This window comes from Cetorhinus maximus, chromosome 9 (genome assembly GCF_964194155.1).
Source record: "Cetorhinus maximus chromosome 9, sCetMax3.hap1.1, whole genome shotgun sequence".
In the NCBI taxonomy this organism is placed as follows: domain Eukaryota; kingdom Metazoa; phylum Chordata; class Chondrichthyes; order Lamniformes; family Cetorhinidae; genus Cetorhinus; species Cetorhinus maximus.
The window spans coordinates 82,231,660-82,256,234 of record NC_135887.1 but is presented as its reverse complement, the minus strand read 5'-3'; positions in this window follow the sequence as shown (position 1 = coordinate 82,256,234).

The following is a 24,575-nucleotide window of genomic DNA, read 5'->3' as shown; positions in this document are numbered from 1 at the left end:
AAGGTAAATTGCAACCACCTTTCATATGTCACACACGTTCCCTGGGCGCCACCCTACCCCCATCCCCAAACACACACACGCGCACACACACACACACACACACACACACTAGTACAGATGATAGAATAAGAGGATAGACTTAAAGATATTTTACAGTTTGTGAATAAGATAAACAAGCGAAGGAATTTACTGTTAACTGTTCTTTGGCTGGTCTCGATGCAATGATTTCATGTTGTGGCTGTCCTGTTCAGTTGTCTCCCTGGTTATAGTTGTATGGAACAGTTTTCCACGTTTTATTCCCAAAAGATCTTGGTTTGCAGTAAGTTTCTCTTCTCAGGATGATTCTTTGCAAATTGAGCACAATGCTTTCAAGAGAGAGACAGGGAGAGACACGGCCCTTGCAGCCTTTTAGTATACCCTTCTGACCTTTGCTCTGACCTGATAAACAGTCCTTAAAAAGCCTTTCTGGCAGTATATTCCAGAGGAATTGGATTAGCGTGTCGGCTGTAGTCATTATGTTGTAGAACAAGTGATTATATTTTTGATGTCTCATCTCAGAAACCTTTGAAGAGTAATAGTATAAAAGTCAATAGGAGACGGTGTTTTTCACGCTCCCCAGGTGAGGGGGAAGGGGTTTTGGGGTGGGTTTGAGAGTGTGCTCCTTTTCATCCCAATTGGGTGGAATGCAAGATGTATATTCTGCTGGCTGGCAATCTCTCTCTATTGTCTTAATGGGATTACAGTTTATTAAAATCCAGCCTGAAAAAGAGGCATTAGAAATTGTATCTTTTATTTAAAAAAACACATCCTTGCACAAATTAAGAGTAAGGTTGCTGTAGTTTGAACAATTGGAGTCTTTATTTCCTTGTAGAGAGAAACAATCACTGCAGCTCAAAGGTCCTGAAGCACTGTCCCTTTGTCTGTAAGCATATCAAGGATCACATCTCCTCCCTATTTGCAGAACTCGGTTGGAATCCCATATATTCCAGGGGCTTGCTGTGATTTTAATTGTGCTTTGGTGACCTTGATGTCTTCATGAGTTGGGGTTCATTCAGCTCAGACTTCACTTCCGTCTGGGAGACCCTTGTGATGGGAAACTCCTACGCCAACTGCTGGTCACCAAGTAGCCTCTCAAAGTGTTTTAACCATCAATATAAGATAGACTCTTTATCTCTGAAAATGTGTTTGTCCTACAACAAGAGAGCAGAGAAAAAGCAGCTCAGTTCCATTCACCTTCAACTGGGAAAATGGAGTGTCCAGGAGCTGCAGTCCAAGCTCAGTGAGATTGGCTTCTCTTGGAAGATAGTGAGTGGAATTGTGCCAGATTTGCTCTATGTGTGGTAGCGGGCGGGAAAAATGATGTTTCGCCCTTTGGCTGCAAAGGCGGCTTCTCAGGCTGTATCGTCCTAATCCCATCATCTTGCTGCTTCATCATGCCAGGCACCATATTTAAAGTGCAGCCGCACTCACACCTGTCAGTGCTTCCGACCCAGGACTGCTGCACGGAAGACAGGAAAGGCAAAAAGACTTCAGCCCACAGGTTCAATGACGCATCCCTCAAGCGTCTTTTGGACGCAGTGGAGGCTTGCCGTGATGCCCTCTACCCCAGCTTTGGCCGCAGGATGGGCAACAACATCACCAATCCGGCTTGGGAGGCGGTGACAGTGGTGGTCAGCGCCAACGTCCTGCAAAAGATGATGAGTGATCTCCTTCATTTCGCCAGGGTAAGTCGCTCTTCTCATCACTCTCAACTCTCACACTCACAAGCATACCACACATTCACAGGGATCTAGCACCTCAAGGGACAACACTACTAACTCTCACACACACCCTAACATCTCCATCAGGCTCATATCATCTTAGCTCATGTACTCATCCCGTCAATGTCTCTGCTCACCACACAAACATTCCATGCAATGCCATGTGTCCTGCTCACACTCTCTCCATGTGTTTCCACGCAGCAGAAGCTGGCTCACATCAGTAGGGAGAGGCCCCAAACCAGGGGTGGATGTCCCTCATTAGGCCCCTCATTCACTTTGAGTAGTGTGCTGTCGCGCTGACTGGTGAGGACAAGGACCATGCCTGCGGTGATGATGTGGTTGGCGGCGAACACACTCGTGGGGATCCTGCTCCACATCATCCCTCCCTCAACACAAATGTGAGTGCTCTCTCTCCTGCTTTTGACTTTGCTGCCATGCGCTAATCATCTCGATTTTGGTTCACAAGCAACCGATACCCTCAGCCAGCCAGTTCCTCAGCTCCATCCAGGTCCTCACCTCCAAAGAACAGGACACCTCCTGCATTGAAGAGCTGGAAATAAGCAACCTGGAAGACCCGTCACAGTGCTTACTCACACCCTCCACCAGCGCAGAGACACACACCTTGGTGGGACCTAGATCTAGAGCAGGCTCGTGTTCACAATCTGCGGATCACCGCTCGGACATGTGTCTGCAGCAGGTGGAGGCAGATATGGCTGAGCTCCCCAGCACTGGAAGGGCTGCTGGGGAAAAGGCATCAGTGAGGTCTGAATCAGCTGACAAACCTCTGGATTTGGCCTTCCAACTCATCCTGGAGAGTTAGCAGATGGCAGGGGGACATCCCGCAGAGCTGTTGGAAGCCCTTAATAGAGTAACACACATGTGTAAGCTACAAGTTGGAGGAGTGTGTCTGCCTGCTGTCTGATGAAGTGGTGCCCACATGTGAGTGTATGGAGGTCTCCATGGGGAAGATAGCAGACACCATGGAGATCCTGGTCCAGCAGAACACGGAGATGTGTGCAGACCTGCACTCCATCATGGGAGACATGGGTGAGTTCCTGCAGTGGCAACGCGAGAGAGAAATGGGGCATCTCGACATTCCACCAGGTGCCCCTTCCCCTCAAGGAGTCAGGTCGGGGCCTCGGGCACCTGAAAGAAGACGAAGTGGCAACTGGACACCTGAGTCATCCACTCAGTAATCTCAGAGGCTGTCCTCTCCCTCTCATTCCCCTTTGCCTGTGAACACCTCAACCTCGTCCCCTGTCACCGCAGAGGGAGCAGCTGGCAAACGAGTGATTCTGGAGGGAGAAGCGTCTGTGTGGCAGAGCCTTTCAGAGCCTCATGCAAGCACTCTCCCGCGCATGCAGATTTTTCCTGCCTCACACTCATCTCACTGTCCTGAGCATTTTCAATGCTGCCTGCTGGGGTTCACTTTCAGTCGTCCATCTGAGCTGACCTGCACCTCCGACCATCCACTGATCACGATCCCATGCAGCAACTGATCTCGCCCACCACAACTCTCACTCCACTTTCGATTTAGACAGCATGGTGGTGATACAGTATTTCATTCACTCCCCGTCCTTCCTCCTCCCTCGCTCACCCACTTCCTTTCCCCCATCACTGTTGACCCCCCGGCATCACCTTCCACCTCCCCTTCGTGACTTACCAGCCACAACCCTTTTCTTTTGGGGATGTTCAGGTGAACATGCATGTTCCCTTCCTTCTCAAAAATCCCACCTCTTCCACATTAACCTCGCCGACCTCCTCCTTCCCACCTCAGGGTCCGTGTCTGCCTCCGAATCCCCACCAACCTCCTTCACCATCCCTTCTACTGATACCGTTGAACCCTCACCTTCCCACCCTACTGCCTCACTCTGCCCTCAGCCATTCTCACCATTCCCTTGTTCCACGCATTCCACTTGCTCCCCAGGAGGCAGTCATGGACTCATCAAAGCCCTCCCTTGCACATTCACCTGGACATCCCTCCCTCTGGATCCCTTCCCCCCTTGGACCCCCTTCCCCTCCAGGAATCCCTTTTCCCCACCTTGGAACCCCTTCCCCCACTTGTAACCCCATCCCCTCTCTGGACTCCCCCTCCTTTAGATCTCCCAGGGGCACCCCACCCTCCTGGACTCCTCTCCGCTTACTCCTTCCCCCTTCCTGACTTACTCAGATACCCTTATTTCCCCCTCCTGCCTTACTTCTTCCTACAGCCTTACTCCTTCCACCTTCCTGCCTCCTTCCTCGACCCCTACTTCTTAGGAAAGCTAATAGAATGTTATCATTTATTGCGAGGGGGGTTGAATACAAAAGTAAGGAGGTAATGCTTCAGTTATACAGAGCACTAGTGAGAGCACATCTGGAGTACTGTGTACCGTATAGGTCACCTTATTTAAGGAAGATGCAAAATGCATTGGAAGCAGTTCAGAGAAGGTTTACCAGACTAACACCTGGAATGGGCAAGTTGTCTCCTGGGGAAAGGTTGGACAGGCTAGGCTTGTATCCACTGGAGTTTAGAAGAGTAAGAGGCGCCTTAATTGAAACATAGGATCCTGAGGGATCTTGACAGGGTGGATGTGGAGAGGATGTTTCCTCTTGTACCTCTAGAACTAGAGGTCACTTTTAAAAATAAGGGGTCACCCATTTAGAACGGAGATGAGGCAAAACATTTTCTCTCAGAGGGTCATGAGTCTTTGGAACTCTTTTCCTGAAAAGGTGGTGGAAGCTAAGTCTTTGGATATTTTTAAGGCAGAGGTGGATAGATTCTTGGTAAGCAAGAGGGTGAAAGGTTATCGGCGATAGGCGGGATGCAGATTTGAGGTTACTATCCGATCAGCCATGGTCTTATTAAATGGAAGAGCAGGCTCAAGGGGCTAAATGGCCTAGTCCTGCTCCTTGTTTGTATGTTCTTCCTCCCCTGGGACTCCCTCCCCTCTCTGCACTCTTTCCTCCTTCTGAACTTCTTCCCTTACACCATCCACCTCCTTACACTTACCTCCCCAGTTGCTGCCATCTCCCCTGTTACCCTTCCTCCCCCGAACTCCCACAACATCACTCCTCCTGACACCTCTTCCTCTTACAGTTGATCCTAGATCTTCCTCCCCCACCCCATGTTACATCTTCCTCTCCCAAACACAGCTGGATCTTCCTCTCCACCCCCTCGGCCATCATCCGTCCGTGCATGTATGGGTTTTCCAAGACACCCAAAAATAATGTCCCTCTAGGCCCCATCTTATCTATGACCGGTTCTGCACAATATAAATTGGCCAAATGGTTGGGTGAATTGTTACAATCAGTTTTGACCAAGTTTTCCACAAACACAGTGAAGGACTCCTTCACATTTGTGAAGGCCATACAGGGCTTGCATATTGATAGATGCTGTGTCTATGTGCTCATTTGACATTGCTAGCCCATTCACCAGTGTTCCACTTAAGGAAGCCATAGGTATTTGCACTGCAGCACTATATCATGGCGAATAGACCCGCCACCATTGTATGAATCAGTATTTATAGAACTCATGAACTTGGCAACTCATGCAGTTGAGTTCAGTTTTAATGACATCATGTTTGTCCAAATAGATGGCGTTACCATGGGATCCCCTCTAGGCCCAGCTCTCGCAAACATCTTTGTTGGGTTCCATGAAAAATGTGTCTTCAATAGACTGACACTTAACCTCCTACCCCTCGCATATTTCTGATATGTTAATGATAATGTTTGCTATATTTAAATTCACAGCTGCATGTAATAATTTGCTTACATGTCTTAATCGGCTCTATCCTGCGCTCAAATTCACCTATGAAATGGAGCAGTCAAATGAACTCCCCTTCCTCGACATACTGGTTGAGAAATCTGCCAGGGATTCTCTACCACGGTCTACTGCAATCCTACCTTCACTGGTCAATATACACATTGGGATTCTTACAGTTTCACATGCTCTAAGTTTGGTCTTATCGGCAACCTTGGAAAAAGGGCCAGAGCCGTTTGCTCACCTTGCAAGCTTGATGCTGAAATAGGATGCATTAAGGGAACCTGCAGGATAATGGCTACCCTGAACAGATAATTTCACACTGTATATCACGCAGACTCATGAATGGGCCTAAGGCCATCACTTTCGGCCCATGAAAAGTGCCCAGTCTACCTCAGATTCCTCTGGAAGGGCAAGGTATCTCAAAAATTTGAGCAACAGGTGAAGTTAGCTATTTCACACTGCTGCCATGCAGTAGCAACCCGAGTGGTATTTGCCACTAACAGGATGCTGCTGTCAAGCCAAAAAGATGTTCTGTCTATCACACAAATGAGTAACGTGGCATACGAATTTCGATGCTAGTGTAAAGCTAGGTATATAGGCCGTACGTCCCAAAGACTGGCGGATCATATCAAACAGCACATCCCAGCCGCTGTTCGCAATGGGCATGGTACAGACCAACCAGCCAGTGTTTGTAAAACTCAGTACAGTGTCCAACATTTGATGTAATTCTGCGATTGGACAACATTTACTAAACAGTCCTCAGTGTGCCAAGAATGACGCTGGCAACCAATTTAAGATTGTCAATCAGGATCGCAGTGTGGCGCGTTTGCGTGCACTAGAAGCTACATATATTAATACACAGGGTCATGTTCTTTGCAGACAGAAAGAACATGTACACACATTGCACCTGTTTCAACTAAAAAGAATAAGTGACAGCCATTCGCAGGTTTATTCTTCAGGGCAATGCCTTGACCAATCAGAGTCAAGCTGCCTGGTTTAAATTTCAAATAATGCTTGGCAGTTAACTGTCAGTCATCATCAGTGGTGCATTCACCATGGCAGTGTCACTTGCCAACCAATTCGCACACTCCTCACATACAGTATAAATAGTTGTTTTTCCCTTATATTGGTATTCCTGCGAGTGTCCTGATGAATGCAAGATGAAAAGATTAGCCTTGTCTCTGTTGGTGTTATGTTGGAGTGTTCTTTTCCTAATTTTGGCTCAAGAGTGTACCCTCAAGGTAGAGGAGTTATCTGCCCATATAGTTGTGTTTCTGGCCATCAGTCCCCTTTACTTTCAGGTTGAGGGAACTTCAATGGCCAGATGCCCTCAAAGTGGGTCAGTATTGTTGGGGGAAGCTGGACCAGGAAGGCAGGCTCTGGTGATCAATGTGGGGGGTTGGTGGGGAAACGTCCTCAGGTAGCGGCGGAGAGGATGGTCTGCAGTCTTACTCCTAATGAGTCAAAGTCAGTGCACATAACTTCATGCATTTTGTCACACAAGGCTACAGCTAAAGTGTGAGCATTCATGTGAGACACACACACTGTGCAATCCTATTGAGTTAAATTGTTAGGGTGCCTTACCATTGTAGGGGTAGTACAATCTCTTCAGCTTATTTTTACGAAAGTGCACAGGCTGGAGAGTATCTTGTTAACAATTTCAGCTTCTGCAGGCGCTTTCCCAGTGTACCTGAAATCCTAAGGTCGCATTCCAGTATTGCCAAGCCTCAGGCCCGTTTCCCAATTTTGCCAGGCCCCAGATATATCCCCAAAACTAACAAGTCAATGTCTCATAATCCTACTTAGCATTCCTGTTTTAATAAAATCTCTGATGGTGCAACACCGTAAGAGATCTCCTAATATACTATTAAATTATGCATAAGTCAAGACTGAATAGGCTGGGGCTCCTTTCCTAGACAAGACAAGGCTGAGGGATGAGCCGACAGAGGTCTTTACAACTATGAAGTGGTTCAAAAAGGAAAACATAGAGAAGGCGGAGGGGCATGTTAGTGGGGTGGTGAAAAAGGCCTTTATCAATCGAGGCATAGATTACAAAAGTAGGGAGGTCATGTTGGAGTTGTATAGAATCTTGGTGAGGCCACAGCTGGAGTACTGTGTGCAGTTATGGTTGCCACATTATAGGAAGGATGTGATTGCACTGGAGGGGGTGCAGAGGAGATTCACCAGGATGTTTCCTGGATGAAACATTTAAGTTATGAAGAGGGGTTGGATAGATTTGGATTGTTTTCGTTGGAGCAGAGAAGACCGAGGGGTGACCTGATCGAGGCTTACAAGATTATGAGGGGCATAGACAGGGTGGATAGGGAGCAGCTGTTCCCCTTAGTTGAAGGGTCAGTCATGAGGGGACATAAGTTCAAGGTGAGGGGCAGGATGTTTAGGGGGGATGTGAGGAAAAACTTTTTTACCCAGAGGGTGGTGATGGTCTGGAATGCGCTGCCTGGGAGGGTGGTGGAGGCGGGTTGCCTCACAACCTTTAAAAAGTACCTGGATGAGCGCTTGGCATGTCATGACATTCAAGGCTATGGGCCAAGTGCTGGTAAATAGGATTAAGTAGGTAGGTCAGGTGTTTCTCCCGTGTTGGTGCAGACTCGATGGGCCGAAGGACCTCTTCTGCATTGTGTGATTCTGTGATTCTGTGAAGATGTTCCTATTTGTGGAAGAATCCAAAACTAGGGATTATAAGTATAAGACGATCACAAATCAAGAACTCAGGAGAAACCTAGGCCATTTTCTGGCCCCGTTGTGGTGGGGCCCACCGTGGGAGATTTGGCGGCCCAGCCAAAAGTCCATTGACTTTCAACGGAACAGACGATCCCGGCCGTGGGTGGGATGGAGAATCTGGCCCGTTGTTACCCAGTGGGTGGTGCGATTGTGGAAGCTGCTGATGCATTTAAGGGGAAACCAGATAGGTACATATTGGAGAAAGGGATAGAAGGTTATGCTGAAAGGGTGCAATGAAGTAGGGTGGGAGCAAGCTTGTGTGGAACATAAACACTAGCATAGACCAGTTGGGCCGAATGGCCTATTTCTGTGCTGTAAGTTGTATGATGAGTGCTCTATAAACCTGACTGCCTGTTGTCCCAATTGCTGCTTACACATTACTTTCATATTTGTGTCCACATGAAGAACCCAGGGAGTCTGAGTGGCATTTATGTAGAACATAAATTAGTGTATATGTGGGGGATGGGGCGGGTTTGCACAGACTGTGGTTGTGGGGACAAATTAACCTCAGGCTCAGGATAGCAGAAGTTATAGAACTTGAGTGCCATTGCATGAAAGGACTGATTTAGCTAGGCCTGGGACATGTGATACTGTGGGCAACAGTACCACAGTGTCATCAACCAGGGAAATGGAACTGGGAAAAAAAATCAGTGGTTGTTAAGGATAGGTGAGCGCTAAGTTACAGACAGGTGTTGTAAGCAGGAGTTACAGATAGACAGGTGTTGTAAGCTGGAGTTTCAGACAGGTGTTGTAAACAGGTGTTATAGCCAGGTGTGATGAAAATAGTATGATGGCAATAAAGTGATAGCAGAGTATGTAGGAAGTGACTGTGATACTTAAAGGAAGTGAATGCTACATGCAATACTTGTCTTAATATGTTATAAATTGTACAGAGAGCTGCACTAATGAAAAAAACAGACTTACTGGATAAGTAAATGCCATCTAGTGGTAACAGGAATAAAAAAAACACACGGGAAAAACAACCCAAATGATTTGAAATACTGTACATATATTACAAAACGATAAACTGTTGAAATGTAACAAATATGTTGAATGAGAATCGAATCTTGGGGATCCAAAGAATGCTCACAGGAGCTCCATTTTCTTTTGTTTAGCCATGCAGCATCTGCAGAAACAATTACCATGTCTTTGAATCAAGCTACCAAGCAATCTAAAACAGTAGAATTTTTATTTTCTCAATATAAATGAATATTATCTCCTCACTGAGATATTACTACATGAAAAAAGTTTAGGGACATGCTGATGGAATCATGGTTCAGTAATCCCCAAAGGTTCACTGCAGTACTGCTGGCATTTAATCAGTTAAAATTGGGCAGCCTACCAATATAAAGCATCGGCTGGCTCCCTAATACTTCTCCAGCTCCAAGCTATCCTTTAGGTTACTGTTGTGAAAGATTATCTGGAGCTGAGTGAGAAGAATCCCAGCCCCCAGTGACAGGTTCAATGTTTCAGCTTTCATTCATCAGCCAACTTGGCTAATCTACTGTTAACAATGTCTTGGACTAATGTGGACACGTCTGGTTCAGGTATCAGGTCTCTGAGTCTTCTATATTACATTGTCTTAGTTCTGAAGTTCCATCACTGTGTCATCTTGGGGCTACGTCACCTCAAAGGGAAGGAAGCTAGTCACTAGTTGGGGATTAGATAGATGACAAATGAGGATTTGCTGGGTAGACATCAAGTACCAGGGGCAGAATTTTATGCCTCATGGATGGACGCACGCCCGAACCGATTGGGCGTAAAATTGCCGATGTCATACCACAAGCGCACAAGCTTCAGGTAGGCAGGCGCGTGAGGGTGTCGGAGCCGCACCCGCCAGCAATTAACAGGCCACTTAAGGCCGTTAAAAACCCAATTGATCCAGGTTTTATGTTACCCGTGCGATTTTGCGCTCGTCACATGGGCAAAACAGGCAAGCGGGGAGCCCACTTTTTGCAAAACCTCATTAAAGGGTAGGATGAGAAGGGTCAGCAGCATTGCCATTGTGAGTAGGGAGGGGTTTAGGAGATAGTTTGCTGCTGGTTGCTTGTTTGAACTTGACAGCTTCAGCTCAGTTCTGAGCTTCATTCTTAACATCTCCAGGGGCAAAATTTTTACCTCGGTGGGCGGGTGCGCGCTCGACCTGCTCGAGTGTAAAATAATGCGCGTTGATGTTGGCCGAGTGTCCCGACGTCAATGCGCAACTGCACGATATTTCGGTTGGCGGGTGTGCATGGGAATTGGCAACGCGCCCACCGATAATTAAAAGGCCTGTTAAGGCCATTAAAGTCTCAATTAATTGACATTTTTCGCTGCCCATCCAACCTTACAGTTGGCAGGCAGGCAAAAAGGCCAAGTGGCCTTTGCACTTTTTATGAAACCTCATCCAGAGGTTTCCTAAAGCAAATAAAAATAAAATCAAAATTTAAAAATGTAATTAATAACATGTCCCTGCTCATGTGACAGAGTCACATAAGGAGGCATGTTTTATAACATTTTTATTTCTTTATTTTATTTTTGAAAACTCTTCATCTCCCTGAGGCAGCCCTGTGTCTCAGGGAGGTTTCAAGTGCTCTCAGGCATGTATGCGTGAAGTTCCCCGCTCGCCCCTCTCGCCCTCCTGCCCCCGACCGCACAGGCAGTGTGTGAGCGCTGCTGCTAGCGTTTCACGCTGGGCAGGCCTTAATTGGCCCTTCAGCGTGAAATCGCCTTCTGGCCTCAATCATGGGCGGCGGTCGGTTTCCTGACCGCTCTCGCCCACCCACGTGGAGTCCGCCTGACAAGGGCTAAATTCTACCCCAGGCTTCATTTCAGGACTCATTGGTGTCTCCAAGGCCCCCGTAGGATTTTGACCGTGTGGACCCTTCCCGGTATCAGACAGCCTTCTGTTACCCTGGTAATGGGGATTGTGGTCTCCGCTGAAGGCACCTCCTCTGAGGAGGAAGATAGGAGCAGAAGGGAGGGGAGGTCAGGCGTTCCACTGCAGGGGAGTGACCTGTGGGAGGAGAGGTGCAGGCATAAGGGGAGCAGGGCCAGCAGGTAGTCCAAGGCGGAAGGGGCCACAGAAGACGCCGCTATCCTGCTGCCAGGGTTTACAGGCAACAATGCAGCTACCTCAATGTTTCTGAGGTGCCTCTCCAGGGAGACTGTGACCTCCATTTGTGAGATGATTGAGCCTGAGATCACCTCCAGCTGTGTGGGTGGACACCCCATGCCAGTGGCTCTGAAGGTCACAATGGCCCTCAGCTTCTATGCTTCTGGCTCTTCAGGGATTTGTGGAAGATCTGTATGGAGTATCCCAATTAGCTGTCCATAGTTGCGTCAATCTGGTGACTGTTGCTCTGTTCAGGCGAGTAATGACATTTATTCATTTCCGTATGGACCATGCCAGCCAGGCTGAGGGTTTGCAGTGAGTGCTGGGTTACCCTGCATCCAAGGTGCAATCGACTGCACACATCTGGCCATCAAGGAGCCTGTGGATCAGCCGGGTGCCTTCATCAACAGGAAGGGATTCCATCCGGTAAACGTCCAGATAGTGTGTGACTACAAGACGCAGATTCTGCAAGTCTATGCAAGGTACCCAGGCAGCTCCCATGACACTTATATCCTGAGACACTCCCAGGTGCTGAGGCTATTCAATGCTCCAGCCCGACTGGATAGATGGCTGCTGGGTGACGAGGGTTATCTGTTGAAAAGGTGGCTTATGACACCTCTCCGCCACCCAAGAACAGAGGCAGAGCAGCGTTATAATAGGAGTCATGCCTGCACAAGGGCGGTGATAGAGAGAACCATAGGTCTTCTGAAGATGCACTTCCGATGCCTGGACCGTTCAGGAGGAGCACTGCAACACGCCCAGAACGGGTGTGACTGATAGTGGGTGCATGCTGCGCTCTCCACAATCTGGCACTGGCAAGGGGGGGACCTACTGGAGGAAGAGGATCTTGAGGCAGCTCCACAGGCCACAGAGGATGAATCCAGTGGTGAGTCAGAAGAGGAGCACAGTGAGGACATGGAGGCTGACCTCTGTATCCTTCAGGGAGGCAGGGACACCTCAATCCAACGCTCCTTCAGCTAGGCTGCCAAAGATTTGCCAGGGCTGCCGCCTCCATCCAGGACGCCTGAAAAGACCCTTTCATTTGAACCCAAAGTCCACTCAGTGCCTGTGCAGTAAAGTTTAGGGCCACTCATGCCCAGCAATACATACTTGCGTACCCTGCACCAAATAAAAGGTGAAGCTTATTCAGGCCATTACGACAAAAGCAAAATTGATATAATTTTCACACTCAAAACAAATTAACATTACCGTCTCTGGTGTTCATGTCCACACCAGTAAACATATAAACAAAACTTTACAGAACAGAAGATCACCTATGAACAGTCCCTCTTGTGCTCATGGTGCCTTAAACTTACGTTTGCGAGTGCTACATCTTGGTGCCCCTGCCCTCGCTGGCACCAGCATTGGAGACGGCCTGTTGACTCTGATTTCTAGTCGGCCTTGATGACTTTGATGGTCGTCCTTTGGCCAGTGGAGCCTGTGCTGGCCCCGTCTGGGAAGGAGCGGCCAGTGCCACAGTTGGCAACTCACCAGTCATCACAGCTTCATCAGATGCCACGGTCACTGGTAGAGGAATGGAGAAGCTGCTGCTGTCATCCAGAGCGCCCTGAGAGGAGCCCACAGAGATGACAAGCAGCTCATGTGGCAACATGAGGTCGCTCTGGACCTCCCTGCTCGCCATTGATGGACGGGCACCTAGCTGGGATACTAGGTGCCTCATCCATCTCCCACATTGGCACTGACCACCTGAGGTCAGTGCCCATATGAAAGCTTGCAGGTCCGAGTGCAACTCCAGGTACCCCTGATTCTATCCATGGAGCTGCCTCTCCATGAGAGTCACCACTCTCTCCATGGAGGAGGTAGTGTGCTTGGCCATGAGGGTTAACACAGTGCTGATGCTCTGCATGGACTCCTCCACAACAGAGACCATGGCACGCATACCCTTATGGACCTCCGCTAGATTCTCTCGCACATCTGGCTGGACATCCAGAATCTGCTGTCTAATAGATGACTCCAGAGTCTCACCATCTGCCTTCGACTGAGCATCGTCCTAGTCTCCAGCAGTCCTCTGACTATCGGCGCCCTGGGCACTCTCCGCCTGCACCTCAAGTGAGTGTGAAGTGTCCTCACCGCTGTCCACTAACCTTCTAGCCAAAGATCTAATGCCCACCGAGGTGCTGGTATCTGCGATGGTGCTGGGTTCAGAGACTGGGTGTGACGCTGAAGCCCGGCAGTCCTCTGACATCAGGGGTGGCCCTTCAGTATCCTGTGAACAAACGTGTGCTGGCGAATCTAAGGGAGAACAATGACATGTCATTAATTTAAGTCATCACACAGTCACTGTGCATGCCAGGCACCCTGGTGAGACAATGGAGATCTGCATCACGGTGCCATCAACTTTCAATGGTCAATGGGGAATCCAGTTTTGAGGCCACCATCAATGATGAGACTGCACAAGAATGTTTGCACAATCCAAAACTCTCACCTCTGTGCACTGCACTCTTATCTTCATCTGAGACCCCTGCCTCTACACAACTGGTTGAACGAAGTGCATGGCGGCTCTTCAGCTCCAAGGCATCCTGTTCAAATCTCGTCAATATTAGGTGGTATGGGGGGCCTCTGCTTCTCTGTGATCCCTCAATGTGGTTATGGCTCTTCTTCTTCTGAAAGGACAGAGCAGCATTGATTAGTCCACTCTCTATCTGCAGGGCCATTGCAGCCTGGCCAACCGCAGCTGAGGAACACCTCGCAGGGCACATCTGAGTCCTGGCCCTCGATCTGCAGGACACTCAGTCCAAGCAGCCAGGGCTCACCCCGTTGGACAGCTCTGGCGTCATTGACAGTTGGCACTCAGACTCTAATACCCCTCAGCTGCACTGGGGGACGGCCAGCCCTTAATACTTCCCCACACTGATCCATGCCAACACGGTACTCACCCTTGCCAAGCGCAGCTGGTCATTGAACCTTTTGCGGCACTGCGCCCATGTGTGCCACACAATGTCGTGGCTGCTGACCTTGGCTGCCACCTCCTCCCAAACTTTTAAAATCTGGTATGGTGGCCTCCTCCTGCCATCTCGGAAAACGAAGGTGTACCTCTTAGCAGCCACCTCCTCCAAGAGCACTGTGAGGCACTCATCTGAAAAGTGGGGGGCCGAGTGCCCACCCAACCTGCCTTTCCACCTGATGTCTCCAGCTGCTGTTGAGGCCATAGCTTCAGTCTGCAGACAGGAGAATATGATTCTTCCTTGGAAGCCTTTAAGGAGCTGCCTCTGCCGTTTTTAAACCGCCTGCTGGGTCACTATTGGACCTGATGCATGATGGTCCTGCCCCCCCCCCCACCCCGCCAAGCCCTTTCCAACTATTGGGAAGTCCCGTTTCATGCAGGGTGGGCCTTAATTGGCCAGCCAGCGTGAAATCGCGGTCATGGGCCGATTGCGGTCGGGGACCTGTTTCCTGACCGCTCCTGGGACTGTCAATCGCGTGCGCCCACCAAGGGTAAAATTCAAACCCAGGTGTATCGCACAAGTGACATAATCAGAAGCATCACGTACAATAAATGTGTAAACCGATTAACACCATTCCCCAGGATGACAACACCTGGCCAACCACATAGCCTGTGGAAGAGTGACTCCATCTGTTGAAGGGATGAAACTCAAGAAACAGGCGCTTACCTCTGTACAGTAGTTCCTGAATCCTGGATAAATGAAAGCGTGTTCTCACACCTTGTCTCCAAGTAATGGTATTGATTTGAGCTTGTCATTTGGTCTTAAAACTGACATTGCAGATTGCCCATTCATTGTGGAAACCCCTTGATCTCCATCAATTTCAATGGAAATAAAAACCATGAACATTTTAGAAGAGGTGATCAATCAATCTGCTGGTTTCAACCCAGATAGTAAGTTAAAAATATGTTTCAATGTCTTCATCATTATTGTGACATTTTTGGGGTAGCCTTGAGTTTTTCTTTTCTCATTGTGCATCAAAGTCAACTCACACAAGTGAACTCAATGCTCCTTACAAACCAAATTTGATGCTTGCTCTATAATATCGAATATTGTATTATTTCCCAGGGTTGAACAGGAACTCTTACTGTAATTATCTTACAGGAAATACTAAAAGTTGTCTTGCTTCTCTGACGGCAGAAGAATAATGGATAAATGCCCCTATTGATTCTATGAGACTTAGGCTAATATCTACAAATCAGGATTATTAAAAGTGAAAAGTAGTCTGTAACAGAAAATCAGTCAGGAGAATTTTAACCTAGCTCACTGGGGAGGAAACCAACTGAATTGGTTGGAAATTTGGTTTAGCACCAAGGCCACTATTGCTCTATATTAACCTCAATGGAGAATAAAATCAAGTGGGTTTAAAATCAGCATTGCACCTGATTTCATCAGTTTTCTGATGGGCTGGTGAGGTTAAAACTGCCCCCAATTCATACAGTAGAATTCACAGTTAAAATCTCTTGACTGCTAGCTCTATCCCCTAGAGGAAAGGGCAGGTGCACAAAAAGCCTAAAACTTCCCAACTTCTCTAAGTCACACATATCCTGAGTTGGACATACATTGATGTTCCTTTATCATTGCTGGGTCTATAGAACTACCTACCTAACAATTCTAGTTTGTAGGACAGAAATTAGTGTTTATGTGGGGGGTGGGGTGGTGTGCAGAGTGTGGTTTTGGGGACAAATTAACCTCAGGCTCGGGACAGCAGAAGATATAGAGCTTGAGAGCCATTGCGTGAAAGGACTGATTTACCTCAGTCTGGTGCATGTGATACTGTGGGCAAAATAAAAACCTTCACCACATGGACAACAAGGGTTGAAGAAGACTCACCACCACCTTCTCAAGGGAAATTAAGAATGGGTTATAAATGATTATGGCTCCTAACCTTTGAGAAAGTATTTGTTGGGAACTGGAGAACACATTCCAAGATTTAGCTGTTGTGACATCCCTCCTTGTGGTTTAAAACCATTGAGTCCTGAAAAACAGGAATATTCATATTATGCTTTTCTGATTTATCACATAGCCTGTATTTTACATCAATGACACTCGGGTATAACATTTCACCTTCCTCTGTTGCTGTTAATATTCTCCTAACTCTTCACCAGACATTAAGACTTGAATGAGCCAAATCTTCTTTCAGATAAAGGCCAGCAAAAGTGAAACTATCTCTTTGGTTTTCTGCAAGTATCTAATCATCTTCAGACTTAGTTCCATCCACCTTCCCCTGACCCGTTCCACCACCTTGGGTTAACCCAAAAGCATGGACTCTTGCTGTACTTCTCAATATTGAGCTCTGCTTCCTCTTCTGCCTACAACTCTTCATCAAGACCATTTTCCTTCCCGAAATCATTGTCCACCTCCAGCCATATCTCTTCCCCATTTAGCGCTGAAATATTAATCTATGCGTTTATTATCTTGAAACTGGATTTATTTAATGTTTCCCTTGTTGGTCTTCCCACATTCACCTTCCTTAAACTATGAGTCATCCAGAAGGACGTAACCTATGATCTCACTTGTGCAAAGGCCACATCCTGATCATTGCCATCCCTAAACTCTAGTGGCTCTCCCGGTCTCCCTGGCACTCCAGAGAATTGACTTTAAAATCCTCATTCTCGACATCAAATCTCTCATGGCTTTGCCCATCCCTATGTCAGAAATATCCTCCCATTATGTGGTCTTTTGTCCACCTTTGGCTGGTACAGTACCAGTCTATTTTTCATTTCTCATTCTTTCCACTCCACCTCCACTGGTCAGTCCACAAACAGCTACCTTTGCATCCTCTGAAATACTCTCTTTAAGTACCCACTTTTTACCACCCTTCCTTTTGATAATGCTTTTGCCACCTCTTTAACTCTCTTTTCGCTCTCTCTTCCCCATTCAATGTCAATGGCTACCCACTGTCCCAATTAAGCGCTCTGAGATTTTTCTTCCTGTGAGAAATGCTAAAGAGATTTGAGTGCTTCTGAATTATGATCTCAAAACTCACTCTCAAGCACCTATTATTCTACATGAAATATGTTCATCTGGCACTGTATATTTTTGCAATCTTAATACATTGCACTAGGGGCTTCCAATGGAGAATCACTGCAGTCCTTCCCTCCAATATGAGTCCCCAATCTAGGTGACCCAAAGGAGAAACAGATAGGGTGGCCATACAATTTAAATTACACATTGGAAAACAGTATGTTATGTATATATAGGGCATAATTTTGCCTTTGGTGGGCGGGCTTGGCGGGGGCTGGGGTGGTCGGGAAGCCGCTGTCCGCAATCAGTACCACACCGTGATTTCATGCTGCTGGGCCAATTAATGCCCACCCAGCGTGAAATGCGAGTGGCAGCGCTGAGCGCTGCCTGTGCAGGGGGTGGGGGGGAGTGCGAACCAGCCGAGCGTGAACTTCGTGCATGCACGCGAGTGAGCACTACATGATCTCCCTGAGGTACGGAGCTGCCTCAGGGAAATGAAGAGCAATAAAAAAAAGAAAATAAAAATGTAATAAAACATGTCCCCTCAACATGAGCAGGGATATGTTATCAATGAAAAATTAAAGTTTTTACTTTATTTTTATTTGCTTTTCGAAACCTCATCCCGACCGTGGATGAGGATTCCAAAAAAATGCAAAGGCTGCTTGGCCTTTTCGCCTGCCCGTCAACTGTTAGGTTGGACGGGCAGCGAAAAATTTACGTTAATTGATTATTTAATAGCCTTAACAGGCCTTTTAATTGTCAGCGGGCATGCTACTGGCTCCAGCGCGTGCCCACCGACTGAACTATCACATGACTGCGCGTTGGCATTGGCATGCTTGGCCAACATCAATGCGCATCATTTCACGCTCAAGTGGGTCAGGCACGTGCCTGCTGAGTGAAAACTTCTGCCCATAGAATGAGATGAGATGTGGGAAGATATCAACTTTTACAAGATCCATCAAATGAATGTACAAATTCTTAATGAATCCATATTAGGCTAGACAATTTTATTCAGTATGCCCTCTATTCAGGAAATGTTTAAAATATTAATCACTGTAGAAAGGTGTTGGTGCTGTTAGACAGTGTAGTAGTGTGCTGAGTAGGTCTCTTTGTTTACCTGTGTTTTCTACCATAGCTTCTTACATTGCCTCTCTCTATCGACCTGAATTTCTTCAGATAGCAGCAATTCAGATTGTCCCGTTGACCCGGGCTGGTCCCACTTAAATTTGGAAGTTAGATTTCAGAGTGTAGAAAATAATACTCAAATTTATACAGTTATTTAAAATTTCTAATTGGAGCTTACATTTCCTAGCCATGGGTCATCCCTACTGCCTTGGGAAGATCTAAACTGGGTGGCAATGTTGAACTAGGAGCCACTAATACAATTTTTGTGATGTTCTTCTCCCACCTCTTCTTCCTGCCATTCCATGTCCATCTTCCTTGTTGCTTTGCACAGTTACAAGCTCCAACACTATTTCCAACTGCCATCAGTGATATGTGGAATAAAGCATCTCCTGAGCAGGTCCACTATGCAAAAAAAGGCACCAATGCTGTTTCATTTACACTTCCCTGAGGCCAGCTGCATCAATATGCTGAGTAAATGCAACAAACTGCCTCATTGAATGGGTATCAGAAAATGTTGTGTGGCCAAGTAATATAGTTAAGATAACAATATTAGGAGTTAAAATACTTTGATATCATTTACATATTAGGAGTTAGGAGATCAAACAACGGGAAGAGGTTGTAAAATACATGAGAGGGGTAGCGACTCATTGCTGTTGAAGATAATGAGACTGGTTTATCTCAAATGGAGTGATAACATCTGTCTTTGATCTCTTACTTGATGAGGTGTACCCTGGTAATATATCTCTTTTCCTGTCATAAATATGAACACTAGTATATAATAAAAATGTTGGTAACCTTGTGGGATTAAACAGTGCAACTTGTTGATGTATGCATGTTAATTAACCCAAGGGGAGGACTTTAAGAGTTTTACACCCACTGTAACCAAGCTCGTCAACTTAATTACCTTTGTAGAAATGCTTCTGTGCTTAATGAGTTTCAGTGAAACCCTCAAGAATAGGATCAAGAAAGGATAAAGAGAGGGAACATTGGAGGTTTAGAAAAATGTGTACTCAGGAGTGATGCGACATATGTGTGGTTGAACCCTCCAATTGGGAAAACAGTGAATGATAATATACCACAAAATCAATTATATTGTTTGCAGCTTGGCGTACTGGCTTGTTAGTGACAACCAAAGCACTGCACAAGATAAAAATAAAAATAAAAATACCTGGAAAATCTCAGCAGGTCCGTACGGACTTGAAACGTTGGCTGTATTCCTCTCCGCAGATGCTGCCAGACCTGCTGAGTTTTTCCAGGTATTTTTATTTTTATTTTTGTTTTGGATTTCCAGCATTCACAGTTTTTTGCTTTTATATCACTGCACAAGGTATCTCCCTTAGTGTACAGGTTGTTAATATCTAAACAAAGATGGGGCCAATGCAGCAGATTTATTGGCATTTGTTCAACTTGTTTGAGGATGCGAGCAAGTAAAAAAGTGGAAAAAAGTAAGACTGAAGACAAGATAAATGAGGAAGAATTGAATAGGTGACACCAAGTTTGGGTTTGAAGGGTGTTTATTACAGGAAGAATAAATCAGCCAGTTCATATTGGCACTCCTCCTTGTCTCCACTGAATTTAAACTCTTCTCCCTCCATAATACCAATGGGCACCATTCTCCTTCTCCCTGCTTTGTACTTGCTGTTTCTTTTAATGCAATTTTTATGGTAATGAATATGTCACATTAAATGACAACAACAACTTATATCTATATAGCACATGTAACAAAATAAAACATCATGGGCAGAATTTTGCCGTTGGCGAGCAGGGGGCGGGGCCCACTCACCCACACGTAAAATGACGTGGGATGATGTCGGGCGGAACCCCTGATGTTATCCCGCCCCATTTAAATTTTCAGGAAGGCGGGGGCGCAGCAAAATCAGCTGTGGGCCCACTGACCTGTCAATGGCTATTTGAGGCCATTGACAGGACCATTTAAACAATTAAAGGACCTGCCCATCCAACCTTAAGGTTGGCGGGCAGGCCAGGAGCCCTGGCGGGAACTAGAAAAAACATGAAACCTCATCCACCGGCGGGATGAGGTTTCATGCAGGGTTTTAAAAAGTTTAGTAAAGTTATAGTGTAAATTAGGAACATGTCCCATCTGTCACATGAGGGGGACACGTTAGTGAATTAATTTTTTTCTATTTTTAATCTTTTTCAATGTGGAAGCGATCTCCCTGAGGCAGCACTTAGCCTCAGGGACATGTGCGCTCTTTCGTGCGCATGCGCGAAAGAGCGCACTCTCGCTTTTGGGGAATCCCCCCCGCCCACACAGGAAGCGCATAGCGCTTCCCACCGGACGTCACGCTGGGTTGGCCTTAATTGGCCCGCCCATGTAAAATGGCGGTGCGGTCCGCTTCTCCGGCGGGGATCGGCTCCCCGCCCGCCGGAGATTGGTTCGGGCCCACCCGCCCAACAGATAGAAAATTCTGCCCCACAAGTTATTTCACAGGAACATTGTAAAACAAAATATGACACTGAGCCACATAAGGAGGTATTAGGTCAGATGGCCAAAAGCTTGTCAAAGAGGTAGGTTTTAAGAAGTGTCTAAAAGGAGGAAACTGCGGTAGAGAGGTGTAGGGAAGGAATTCCAGAGTTTTAGGCTGAGGCAACTGAAGGCACAGATACCAATGGTGGAGCAATTATGATTGAGAATGCACAAGAGGGCAGAATTAGCAGGGTGCAGAAATCTCAGAGGGTTGTTGAGTTGGAGGAGATTACCGATGTAGGGAGGTAGAAGGTCAAGGAAGTATTTGAGAACAACAATGTGAATTTTAGTAGCCGGAAGCCAATGTGGGTCAACGAGCACAGGGGTGATGGGAGAGCAGGACTTTCTACGAGTGAAGACACGGGCAGCAGAGTTTTGGATGACCAAAGTTTATACAAGATGTAAAATGAGAGAACAGTCAGGAGTGGATTGGAATAGTCAAATCTAGAGGTAAGGAAGGCACAGATGAGCTGACACAGGGTTGTTATGGATGTGGAAATAGATAGTCTTAGCAGTGGCACAAATACGAGGTTGGAAGCTCATCTCAGGATCAAATGTGATACTGAGGTTGCAGACATACTGCTTTAAGTTCAGACTGTTGCCAGGGGGAGAGATGGAGTCAATTCGTAGGGAACGGAGTTTGTTCCGGGGACAAAAAACAATGGCTGTGGCTTCAACCTTCCCAATATTTAATTGGAGGAAATTTCTGTACATCCAGTACTAGATTTCAGATAAACAATGTGATAATTTAGCAATAGTGGAGGAGTTGAGAGAGGTGGTGGTGAGGTAGAGCTGGGTGTGGTCAGGGTACATGTGAAAACTAATGCTTGGCCTTCAGATGATGTTGCCAAGGGGCAGTATCAGATGAGGAATAGGATGGGGGCCAAAGATTTATCCTTGGGGGACACCAGGTGCCAGGTCTGCACTGGAGTCCTGCTTTGGGCTGCATTAGAGTGCTTCAGTTGGAGTTTGGCAAGAGACGGACTTTTAAGGGTTAATTTTGATCAAAAGCCTAATCTTTCTTTAATTTAGCAACTAACTAAAAGTTGCTCTTTGGGTTGGGAGAAGATGAGGTTTAGTTCAGTTTTAAAACAAGGGTTATACAGGCTTGCAACTACAGCCAGTAAATTAGTTAACTAGCTTAAACAGGTTTTCAGAAGCTAGATTCAGACAGCATAAAAGTAAGCCATCTACAGTGCTGCTTTGGACTGCATTAGAGTGCTGCTTTGGGCTGCATTAGAGTGCTTCAGTTGGACTTTGGTGAGAGAGGGAGTTCAGTGAAGAGGGAAGGAGGTGATCCTTTCATTTTCTACTTTCCTCAGTAAGAAGAGCGGCAGCCTTGGTATGGAGGACCTGGTAAATATTTTTTTCTCTCCTTAACATTCTCTAAACTAGAGGAAGTAAAAGTAAAGAGAGTAATTTAAGGCTAAGTCGTGGCAGGGCAGCTCGGCCAAGTGAAATGCTCCTTCTGTGTGATGTGGGAAGTCAGGGACACTTCCAGTATGCAGGGCGGCCATGTGTGCAGTAAGTGTCTCCAGCTGCAGCTACTCAAGATCCGTGTTTTGGAACTGGAGCTGTGCCTGGAGTCACTGTTGAGCATCCGCAAGGATGAGATCATCATGGATAGCATGTACAATGAGGTGGTCACACCGCAGGTAAAAAGTGCATAGGCAGGAAGGGAATAGGTGACCGCCAGACAGAGTAAAAGCATTAGGCAGGTAGTGCAGGAGTCCCCAGGGTCCATCTTCCTCCAACAGATTTACCATTTTGGATACTGCTGGGGGAGATGGGAATGAGAATGCAACAACAGCCATGTCTGTGGCACCATGAGTGGCTCAGCTACACAGGGTGTGGGGGGGAGTACAAGAGCAATAGTGATAGGGGATTCTATCGTAAGGGGAACAGATAGACGTTTCTGTGGCCTCAGACGTGACACCAATATGGCTTAGTGCCTCCCTGGTGCCAGGGTCAAGTATGTTACTGAGCAGCTGCTGGACATTCTGAAGGGGGAGGGTGAACAGCCAGAGGTTGTGGTCCATATTGGTACCAACAAAATAGGAAAAGAGGGATGAGATCCTGAAAGCAGAATGTAGGGAGCTAGGAAATCAATTAAAAAGCAGGACCTCAAAAGTAGTAATCTCAGGGTTACTCCCAGTACCAGGTACTAGTGAGATCAGGAATAGAAGAGTAGGCTAGGTGAATATGTGGCTGGAGAGATGGTGTAGGAGTGTGGGATTTAGATTCCTGGGGCATTGGGACTAATTCTGGGGAAGATGAGACCTATACTAGCTGCACGGGTTGCACCCCAGCAGGACTGTGACTAATATCCTCGCAGGGGATTTGCTTGTACTGTGGGGGAGGGTTTAAACTAGATTGGCAGGGGAATGGGAAACTGAGTGGGGAGACTCAAGAGAGGGAAACAAAGTTAGGAATGAAAGACAGAAAAGTAAAAAGCAGAAGTGGAAGGCAGAGGAAACAAGGGCTAGCAGCAAATAGGGCCATGGTACAAAAAAAAATGTGGAAAAATGTTAAAAGGAGAAGTGTAAAGGCACTGTATCTGAATGCACGGAGCATTCGCAAGAAGCATGGAGGAAGCATGGCATTGTTAGTTAAGGATGAAATCACTGTGATAGTAAGAGAGGATATTGGCTCAGGAAATCTAGATGTAGATTCAGTCTGAGTAGAGCTAAGAAGCAACAAAGGACAGAAAACATTAGTGGGAGTTGTCTATAGGCCTCCAAACAGTAGTGATAAGGTAGGGGACAGCATGAAACAGGAAATTAGAGATGTATGTAACAAGGGTGCTACAGTAATCATGGGTGACTTTAATCTACATATAGACTGGGCAAACCAAATTAGCAATAATACTGTGGGTGAATGAATTCCTGGAGTGTTTACAAAATGGTTTTTTAGACCAGTATGTCGAGGAACTGATGAGGGAACAGACTATCCTAGATTTGGTATTGTGCAATGAGAAGAATTTAATTAATAATCTTATTGTGTGGGGTGCTTTAGGGAATAGTGACCATAACATGATAGAATTCTTCATTCGGATGGAAAGTGAAGTAGTCCGATGTGAAACTAGGGTCCTTAATCTGAACAAAAGAATCTATGAAGGAATGAGGCGTGAATTGGCTAAGATAGATTGGGGAATTTCATTAAAAGGCATGATGATGGATAAACAATGGCGAATATTTAAGGGACGAATGTATGCATTGCAACAGTTATATATTCCTTTCTGGCACAAAAACACACCAGGAAAAGTGACCCAACCATAAGGATAGCATTAGACCCAAAGTCGAGTCATATAAAGTTGCTAGAAAAAGTAGTAAGCCTGAGGATTGGGGACAGTTTAGAATTCAGCAAAGGAGAACCAAGAGATTGATTAAGAGGGGAAAAATAGAGTGTGAGAGCAAACTTGCAAGGAACACAAAAGCGGAGTGTAAAATCTTCTACAAGTATGTGAAAAGAAAAAGATTAGTGAAGACAAATGTATGTCCTTTACAGTCTGAAACGGGAGAATTTATAATAGAGAACAAGGAAATGGCAGAGCAATTAAACAACTTTAAACAACTTTAGTTCTGCCTTCATGGAGGAAGACACAAATGACTTCCCAGAACTACTAGGGAACCAAGGGTCTAGTGAGAAGAAGGAATTGAAGGAAATTAGTATTACTAAAACAACAGTGCTG